Here is a 10,259-nt window from a genome sequence, read left to right as displayed (position 1 = left end):
ATTTCATGTTAGCTAGGAGATGGGGAGACCGAAGTGGAGATCCGCTGTGGCTGAATTTTGATGCGTGAGCTGGGAATTACTCTTCTGAGTAATGGGAAGGTAGTTAAGCAGGCATTAAGCCCACCGGTGGCTGCCAGGGTCAGTGTATCCAACAAAGTAGGATACTTTTACATTTCCACTGAGGATAGCTTCTCTGTTTCCCCGCAGGAACCGTAGCACTGGAATAGAAGTCCCAACCTTTCAGAAAATTTCCAACAATTTAAGTGGGATCAACGAAAAAATAGTATCTTTGGAGAATGTAGAACTATCTTTGGTTTAAATAAACAGATGTTGTTGGCAGTCCTTATTTTGCTGGACACTGGTTGTGTTCTCCTTAACAATCCTTTTTGGAAGGACAGCACCTGTAATACTGGCTGGGCTCTGCTGCAGTGACAGTGCTGGATGGATGTGGCTTTGCAACAGAGCATTCATCTCACAGTTGGTCAGGATTGGGGCTGGAGATGTTCCACAGAACAAATCCGTGTGAATTCTTGCTGGTCTGGCTTCTGGGGATAATATGGTGTCCTGAGAGCTTTCCACGCTCAGGCCTTCAAACACCACTTTAGGATAAGTGCTGCTGTTGATGCTATATTAATTTAAGCCAGGCTTTCAGGTAGGGAAAGTGGTTAGAGTATGCTTTCAAAATCAGTCTGGATTGTTGATAGAGAGCGCTTCCGTACTAGAAATGCTCAACTAGAGGATCTGACATGACCTAAACTAGATAGCTGAAGAAAGCCTGTCTTCATCAGCGATGGTAGGTTCAGATCTAATTCCACTCTTTTCTGACTTATGGAACATATATGAATTATTAATCTTTCATTGGTCAATTCCATATTTTAGTGCTTTCATAAGTGTACATAATAAAACCAAAAAGCTCTGCTTCTCATTAACTGTTCTTAAGGCAAATCTTCACCTGCTGATCACTTTTTTAATAAAAAATTGGGTGCATAAAGCCAGGTTTGTATTGTGTCTGCAGTTGCTCATACTGTGCAGCACCAGCATCACGTTTGTAAGGTATCTTAAAGATAGGATTAAAGCCTGAAACTTGCAGCTTGAACATGACTTTTCAAATTGTGTTATTAACTGCTGTAACTCAGAACAGTTGTTACTCATGAAAGTGCCTAGTCCTCAAAATAAATAAATACATACATACATAAATAAATATTATGTTCTTGGTCTCAGCTTCCCATAGCAGTGCGTTGCAGCCTAGCTGCTTACATGGGAGGGGAATGCACCTTATGTTAATGTTGCTGCACTGATACTTCAAAGGTGTTTCTTGTTTATCTGTGAGCTACTAATGTTGTTTTTGTTTAGTTTCAGTGCACATTGTACGGATAACAGTTTGTTCAGGTGAGGCTATTCTCTTGCCATAGCCACAAGAACTTGTTAATTAGACTTTATTATTATGTTGGACAGAAATCCTCCAGAATGTTCGTTTTCATCAACCTGATGCTGAATGTGGATCACAAAACAATGGGAAAGAGGAGGAGAAAACATTTTGTGATTGGGCTTTATGAAATACTTTTATTAGTTTTGACTGTCAGGGATATAGTAACGTGCAGTTCTTAGGTTCATTGTACAGCCTCGCCTCTTTTGTAAATCCAATTTGAATTATTTACAATGAATCATGAATGTCCAAGAAATGCCCGACAGATTTCCCATATAGCACAACTTAAAGGCAAAAATAGACCCTGTTTTTCAGACTGATCCAGTCTAAAACAGAAGTTTCTTAAGGTGCAGTTGTAAGAGTGTTCCTTAGTGATTATGAAATTTCTACAGAAAACTAGTTAACAAAGGAGATGTAAATGTTTGTAGATCAATAGAATAATGTAGCAGGAGGGGGTTGCTTTTTCTGCACAAACAGAACTGGTTTTTGTGTTGTGGCTGCAAGTTGATCACCGAGGAGCATGTTTCCACTCCTGCCCTATTGGAGCGCTCATTAATAATTATGTGTTTTCAGTTAATTAAACTGGAACAACACAAAAGTAGACTTGCTTGGGTAAGTAGCAAGAAAACATATTTGGATTGTGTTTGGAGAAGGATTTTATTCATTTTGTCAGTGGAGTCACTGATCCACCAAATCTTTATTCATGTGAGTGATCTTTGCACTTGCAAATAATCCTGTTGTAGCTCACATCTATGAATGAAACTCTAATCTGCATTAATATACACTCTTTGTTTTAGTGTTTATCAATAGGAAATAATCAAGAGTAAATGTTAAAGAGGGCATAGCTCCAATTAAAAAAAAAAGCCTTAAAAATTTTGCAAACTATATATATTCACACCCTCATTTCCAGATATGATGATCTTAAGACAGAAAAAAACTCAAATACTTCTATGCCAAATATTTAGCAACCTCTCAAAGTCTCAAATGAACACTGTGCATCCGTGTTCCTTATATATTTTACATTGGTTTGGTATTGCTTAGACTCTAAATTTACCAAATATGGTTTTAGGAACTCTCAGGGCATTACCCCCACCTTACAAAATGCTTCTAGAAGTCTGCATCTATATTGAATCTCAAAACATTGAATTGCCATCTGTATGCAACAAAAACAAACATTTGTAAGGGAAAGCAAGAAGAATATGCTATTTTACACAAAATTGCTGTTCATACAATATTCACCGCTACCCAAAATGATGAGCCTTGCGTTAGGACTGGAATGTTGAGCCAAATAGCTTAGGCTAAGGAATGGTGCAAGTTCTCCGTAGTTCTCGCAGGAGTGTCCTGTGTCTTTTATATTGTGATCGCATAGGGCTAACTGCACAAACATTGTGTGGGAAGTGGTGTGGTGCCCTGGGGAGGGGATATAGCCCCCTGTGTTGTTGGTATAGGTCTCTGGAGAAGAGAGTTAAGTTCCCCATCTACAACTTCCATGTAGGATCTTGGGCAGGTTTTCTCGTTGCTCTGGATATGTCTGTACCACAAAGAATAGGTTTTGCGTGCTCGTAAGCGCTGTAAGCTCTGTTCCTTGCCCACCTTCTGTCCTCTTGGCTGCTCTGCGGATGGCCATCGGCTTCCCAGCGTGGCTGCGTTTGATAAGGTTTGATAAGGTCCCACGGGCTTGTGCAGCCCTGTGGCCTCCAGACCCGGTGGGCACCACTGCCACGAGCCTTGACTGTAGACGTGGACAAGCCATGGCCACCGCGGCTTTGGCAGTGAGCAAGGCAGAATTGGGGCTTAGTTTCTTCCCCGAGGTGTGTGAATACCCAGCATAGACATGTAGGGACTGTTTGAGAAAAAGGCGTCACAGCCTCATGTCAATAACCTCAGGTGCTCTGTATCGCCCGTGAAGCACCGTTACGGTCTGGAGTATGGCAGGACACACACACTCGTGTTCTGCCGTCTCCATGTCATCGCAGGCTGGGACATGGTCACAGAAAGAGCGTTGCAGGGATGTGACACTACAGTCACAAAGGCAAAAATCAAAACTTTGTCAGAAAGTGAAGGCAATGGCATCTTTAATGGTGTGGAGGAGAAAAGGCTGTCTCACAGTAGAAAACCAGTGTAACTGAGGATTGAGTTGGACTTCACCAGAGAGCCGACAGAGACTCTTGCTGGGGAGCGGAAAGGAAATCCTGCTGCTCTCTGCCACTCTCCCACCTGCACCAGTTCAGCTTTGTGTGGGAGGAACCATGGCAACCCCAGTGCACCCAGTTCATGTTCCCTTGGGCGACAGACGCAGCACAGTAAGATGGCAAAGATCCTTAACGTTTGTCAGCTTTAAGGCTAAAGGCGCAAGCCCTGGAACTTGGTAGAGTTGACTCTGATGCTTGTCACAAAAGTACGGTGATTAGAATAATTCTGATGCTTGTCACAAACCTATGGTAGTTAGAATAATAACAAAAAACCAAGGTATACTGTAGCTACTTAATCATTGATCCTTTAAAATTCTGTGTTTAGCAGTTTCAGTAAAGTTCACCTTGTGGAGATCCTTCCTTGGTTTGTGCCTGCGTGGTCACAGCTCCAGCAGGTTCAGCTTGGGGGAGTTGAATTTTGTCATGGAGGACCTGAAAGAGGAGCATGAAAGTAGGGCCATGGTATGAGAGGGAGAATGCAGGGACGTGGCTTGGTGTTTGCTTGGCCAGTCGGCAGCCAGAGTAGTCTTAGCACGGTCTCACTTCTCCCTCCTGCCAAGCAGGAGCACACACGTTCACCTCCAGCCAGGCATCTCCTTGGTCCTCTGCTCGCCCATGGCCCAGCCAGGCCGTCTGTGCTTTCATGGGGCACGTGGATGGGAATGGGGAAAGACTGCAGAAAGTGCTACAGGAGCGATATTACGTGCAGCTTAATATCAATTGTGTAAATACAACCAAAGTCTGCTTTTGGGAAACTTGGGTGGGCGTTCTGCTTGAGACTGTGTCTTGTGAATTCTCCAGTTTTTCCTGGAGAGGAACTGTCTGTGTCTTTTAAAACATCCCATGAGGGATGAAAGTTTGCCTGCTAGTCATCCAAAATGTCTCAGAGAGAGAAAAATGCCAGCAAGCATCTAATCCATCAGGAACACCAACGACAGACAGTTCCTGGTAATGAGCCATTGTTTAAGTTCAATAATAAGAATATTAAGAAAGGAGTATAACACATGAAGGAAAGCAAGGCTCTACATGAGCTATTGCTTTGTCTTAATTCTGTATATTATATTCAAACACAGTTTTCTTCCCTACTGTGTTAGCAGACACCAGAGTAATAGCAAAAGCCAAAAGGAAGGTAAGCGAAGTAGTTGGTGTTGTCAATCTGGATGTCTAAACTTGGATGGCTCTGCCCACAGCAGACCCCTAAATCCACTGTGTTGCTAAAGCAGCAGAGAGACGGTGTTGCTGGGATTTCATGGCATTGCTGGTTTGGTTTCTAAAGCTCCTCCAGCCAGCGCTGGGTAGTTAGTGCCTCTCTGAACCCCTCCATGCAAAGGCGGCACTTGCAAAGTCCTTGGAGGATGGAATATATTTTTTCTAGAAGAGTTCGAGTATTATCTCCTCCTTTCTCTCCTGGTCTCGACTTACTAAGCTGGGGGATGCCTCACAGAGAGGCAGGTGAAGTTTCCCATGGTCTGGCCCTGCACCTCCCTCCCCGAGGTCCCCAGCAAGACGCCGTGTGGGGCATGGCTACCGCAAAAAAACCCTTCACGTCAAACACCTGAGACCGTTCTGGTTAAATAAATCTCTGGGAGAAAGCATAGACTCCTAGGAAAGCGGATGGTACCGTGTCGGTGAGTAAATCCTCACCTGGTACGAATCGGTGAAGCCGTGTTGCCGTCAGCAGAGCTGAGCTGGTTTGCTGATCTGAACACCTCGCTCCGTCCCCATCGAGGCAACGACAGGTAGGTTGGGGTGGGAGAGAAGCCAGCAGAGCCGTGTGGGATCACCAGGAGCTCCGACCGGCCCCAGTTTCTCCCTGAGGCTCACAATTTGGGCACTGCTTCCCCCAGCCCTCACAACTGCCTGTCCAGCAGCAGGATTTCGCATCCCCTTTTTCTTGCGGATGAAAACCGCGAGGCTCGAGGCAGGTTCTCCCTAAACTAAAAGGGAAAGGGGCTGCAAATGTATTTTCCCTCCCTATCACCAGGCTTAGATGTAGGGTGGTTGGTTACCTTCTTGAAAACTTTGTTTCTATAGCGTGCTTTGCAAATACGTACAAGGAATTGCAGTCCTCCGTGCTAAAGCCTGGCCAGAGAGGACGGAGCAGCTCAGCCTGAGCGATGCTGAGCTCGGCTTTTGGTCTGCCCTCAGCTCCTGCGCGCACCCTGCCTGCAAAAAAAACCACTGTAGATCTGCAGGTAGACGTACAGCTCCTTGTGACGTCTGCCTGGCAAAAGGACCAAAGATCAGCCCTGCATGGGGGAATCCCTTCCCAAGGGTGGCTCTGGGTCTGCCTCACCCATGGGTCCCATTTGGACTTGGATCCCTGTGGGAATCTTCTTGCAGCAAGGAAGGGACCAGGAAGGCACGGCGCTACCTTTCCGTAGCAGGACCTATTGCATCCTGCCCAGTTGGCTCCCTGCTACCTGAGAAATGAGTTAAACTAGCAATAAAAGTCCACAGGAATGAATTTTACCTAAACTTCGTTTTTCTTTGCCCATTGAAAATAATTTCCCAGGCACCTCCGCCCTTGGGAGGGAGCAGAGAGCCCCCACCGCGCTCTCATTACTGGAGATTCACCTCCAGCCGCCGCTGCCAATTTTTTTTTTTTTCCTTTTTTTTCTCTTTTCTAGGTTGAGGTCTTTAATAATTTTGTGTCTCTTTCAGCCTAGGCTCCAGCCTGGGAAAAACAAACCTGCTAGCCTGGCGAAAGCCAAACACACACGGCCCAATTACCAGCTTCCCCACTGTTCCTTTGGGCCGGCTGGTATTCTCCCTGCTTTTGTTTTCTTGCCTGCTCCCTGCCTCCGAGCAGCTTCCTTTGACTCCGCTCCACGCAGCCGGGCAGAACGAGATCCAGCAGGTAAACTGAGGAAGGGCTATTGTCCGGCTACCCCTCGCCTACGGACCGCTGCGGTTTATCTGCTGGCAGAGCTTCACGCAGGCGTACCTCTGTAAAGAGCTGCTTTGCTTTTTAATTAGGGGAAAAAACCTGTTGTTCCTTCGCGCTTAAAATACTCGGGCGTGGGGAAGGCGGCATCGATGTGTCTCGGTAACAGCAGACCGTGTGTCGCAGTTTGGGCGTTGGGTCCGGGTCGCATCGTTTCGGCTCTGACGGCGCGGTGGTTGTCTGTCCGGCAGCCAGTGCCTCGGTTGGCGTTTGTCCCGGCAGCCTTGGGAAGAGCCGGGGAGGATGGATGATGCTCCCGCAGCTCTCCGGGGCAAGGGAATATGCAGGGGAGCAGCGCTGTCAGGACCTGGCCCGGCTGTCCTGTGGCGGGGAGAGACTGGTGCCCGTTGTTACCGGTCAGAACAAACTGGGAGGTGGGAACTGGCAAGGACGAGCCACTGCTGACCCCCAGGGTAGGTGCTCACCACGGCGGGGTCTCGGCTCGTGCCACCGCCGAGCTCCTCCTCTGCAGCTGCAGGGACATCCACCTCCCGTTTTAGAGGAGGACAAACTGTTCCCCAAACATGCTGCACCAACTGGGGTCCCCAGAAGAGCTCCTGGGGGTGAGAAGGAGGAGCAGCCAGTCCTACATCCCTTTTTTCTCAGCCAGCACCAGCTTGTCCCAGTGCCCCCAGTTACCCCGTCTTGCCGTGACCCGAGCGCCTGCGGAGCCCCAAACTGTCCGGGCGACGAGGGCTCGTGCCGAGGACCGGCTTTCCACACTTAACATCTGTGCAGACCTCCATCCCCGGGGGATTTGGGCTCACCTCTGTCTGGCCGCAATCCCTTAAGCAAGGCAGCCCCCGGGCAAGCTGCCCACCCTGAGCCTGGGCACCCAACTGGGGTGACTCCAGTTGGTGGAACCAAAGCCGTGCCAGGGTGGCACCGACCCAAGGCAGTGCCAAAAAGGCAGGATCGGCGCTAGGTGGGTTTCTCCCACCGCAGGGTACGGGTGCGAGGCGTGGGGCACCCAACTGGCCGCTGCGACCCGTCCTGGAGAGCGGGATGCGTCGGGAGACGCGGTGGTTGCCCCAAGACAAGAGTCCCTGGGATGCGCAGCGGCCGCGCGGTTGCTTTTTCGAGTTAACAGCTAAAACTTGACTTCGAAGGGTGAGAACTGACCGGAAACCAAATATCTCGCTCGTCTTTCTTTAGCGCGGCCGTGGCTACGAACGCGCTCGCCCTGCTCAGAGGATTTACAGTTCGCGAAGGATTTGTGTGTGGGGAGGGAGCCGGCGAGGCGAGCGCCGGGGAGAAGCTTAAAAGTGAATTGTTGGAATATATCTCCATCTCGGTGCTCAGTTTATAAAACAAATTCTTCAGGCAGGTGCTTGAATTCACAGCCTCTTTAGAGGGAATTTATCTGCCCCAGGAATATGCTGGTTAAGAAAAAAAAAAAAAAAAACACAACTATTGCCATCAGCTGCTAGAAGGGAAAAGCTAATCATCTAAACTTTACTGCGGGAGAGGTGCAGCTGTCAAAGCAATAAGGTAAATGAGTCTGAGGCTGAAATGGTTTTTGCAGCAGAACTCTGCTCCCTGCTAAATAGGGGAGATTGAACTATAGCACCATTCCACTATTCCCTGGTAATGCACCATTTTGGGGCTGACTGGGTGGTCTTAAGTCCATTGCCACAGTGGCTATATCGCTGATACCAATCAAGGCCCCGCAGCTGAGACCCTGAGTGACCTGCTTCAGCAGCTTTTTTCAAACCCCAATTCACTCATTTGTGTGGGATGCTTTTCTGCTACTTTATTTATGGGATTACATAAATGAGCCATTAAAAATGTAAATCTTCAGAACAGTTGAATAATAAAGATTTAAACAATAAGCTCAGGGCGGTACAGTACAGAAACTTCCCCGAACCAGCAGTACTGCACCATCGTGGCTATGGCAACAATAGCGGGTTAAGGGAAAGAGAGAGCAAGGAGGAAAATAAAACGTCCCGGCATTGTTACAGTCACTGGCACCACAGAAAGATTAGGGATTTTTTTTTTTTCGCAGAGTATTAGAACAATAATGAAGATGTGCCATTATACGCCACAAAGGAGACCATGCCATCCCTCACATAGTGCAGGTGTCAAAACAATCGGGCTGGCCACAGAATTGAGTTTAAGTGAAGTTTGTCCCACCTCACCACAAAGCGTTTAACCCTTCCCGGGCCAGAGCCAGCTACAGACGTGCCATGGCCGGCGCAGGCTCTTTTCTCCTCTCTCCTGTGCTGTCAGGCATCTGGTCTCAGCATCTTTCTTCATCAGCAGCGGCGACGAAGCTGTACACTACGTATCTTACCGAGGAGGAATTGGCTGCCGGTTTTATTTGGCTTTCCTTGTGCTTATATCACGTTAAAGTATCTGGCGAGACAATAACACAGTGAAGAATCGTACTGAGGTTTAGTTAAGTCCCGCTGCAGCCTTCTCTCTGCAAAGGGCAAAATGATGGAAGTAGCTTCTAAGCTCTGTTAAGCTCAAAATTTGTGAGGCAAAACAGCAGTCTACTGATTTTCCCTGTGCAGCTGTGTATTTTAGGTGTCCCATAATAACCTTCACATGACAACTGTAGTGAAGAAGACCAAGGTTCCTCCGGCTTTTTAGATGTGCACACCCTGAAGGCAAGCTCTGGGCCACATCAGTGCTCTCCCTGGAAGGAGATTACAGCACGTGATGCACTATTTTAATAAGTTTTTCCTTTTGCTCGGTTCTGGGAACTGAGTAGGTGTTTTGTATAAGTAAATTTGGGAGTTTATTTGGGAGAGTAAATTTGGTAATTTATATAAAAGACATATTCCTTCCTGTTCCAAAGGTCACTGCTCTCTGGATTTTAATATTTCTAACCTAGAGGCAAACTTATACCCCTACCATGCTAATTCCTACACCGTAAGAAGGGTGAGGCTGGGGCTGAGCATCCATTGCTGCCCAGTGAGTCACAACTCACTTGCAGAAAAGACGATGATCCCACCAAACCTGAGCTGTGTTCATAGGTCTGACCGTAATGAAAACAGCTGCACTCAGCTGCAACATTTTGAATTGCTTGGGCTTGTAAAACTTACAAATTAAGTGCCATGTGGGAAAAAAAAAAGTTAAATTCTTCTGCAAATAATATAAGTAGGCAAGATGTGATAAGGCTTGCAAGTGAAGCCTTCTACAACAATGGGTTTTCATGCATGACTGTATTTGACTGACCTTTAAACCTTCTTCTTATTTCAGACCTATGGGACTTGGGCAGGATTTCTTTCTTCCATCTGTGCAAATCCAGAGACATCAGAGGAGTTACTGTGAATTCATGCTGGTGAAAATGAGAAGTGAAGCTGTTTCATAATCTCTGTTATCCTTAAAGTTCAACATCCTGTGTCAATTCTTGCTATCTTTGCTTTCTGAAGACTATTTACAGTAGTCTCCCAGTGTCATAATGAGTTTTTAGCAATATTATAACAGCCAGCATTCAACTTGGCATCACAGAGGGTTTGAAGTTGGCAAGCACCTCTGGAGGTGATCTAATCCAACCCCCCTGCTCAAGCAGGGCCACCTAGAGCTGGTTGCCCAGGACCATGTCCAGATGGCTTCTCAAGATCTCCAAGGAGTTGTATCTCCAAGCATTCTAGCATTACATTATCATATTGTGATGATTTGCTATAGGTGCAGCTTCTATTGATAACAATAAGACTGATTTCACTGTGTGTAGGCAATGGACATC

The sequence above is a fragment of the Buteo buteo genome, chromosome 18 (genome assembly GCF_964188355.1).
Source record: "Buteo buteo chromosome 18, bButBut1.hap1.1, whole genome shotgun sequence".
Taxonomy (NCBI): Eukaryota; Metazoa; Chordata; class Aves; order Accipitriformes; family Accipitridae; genus Buteo; species Buteo buteo.
This window is presented reverse-complemented; position numbering follows the sequence as displayed.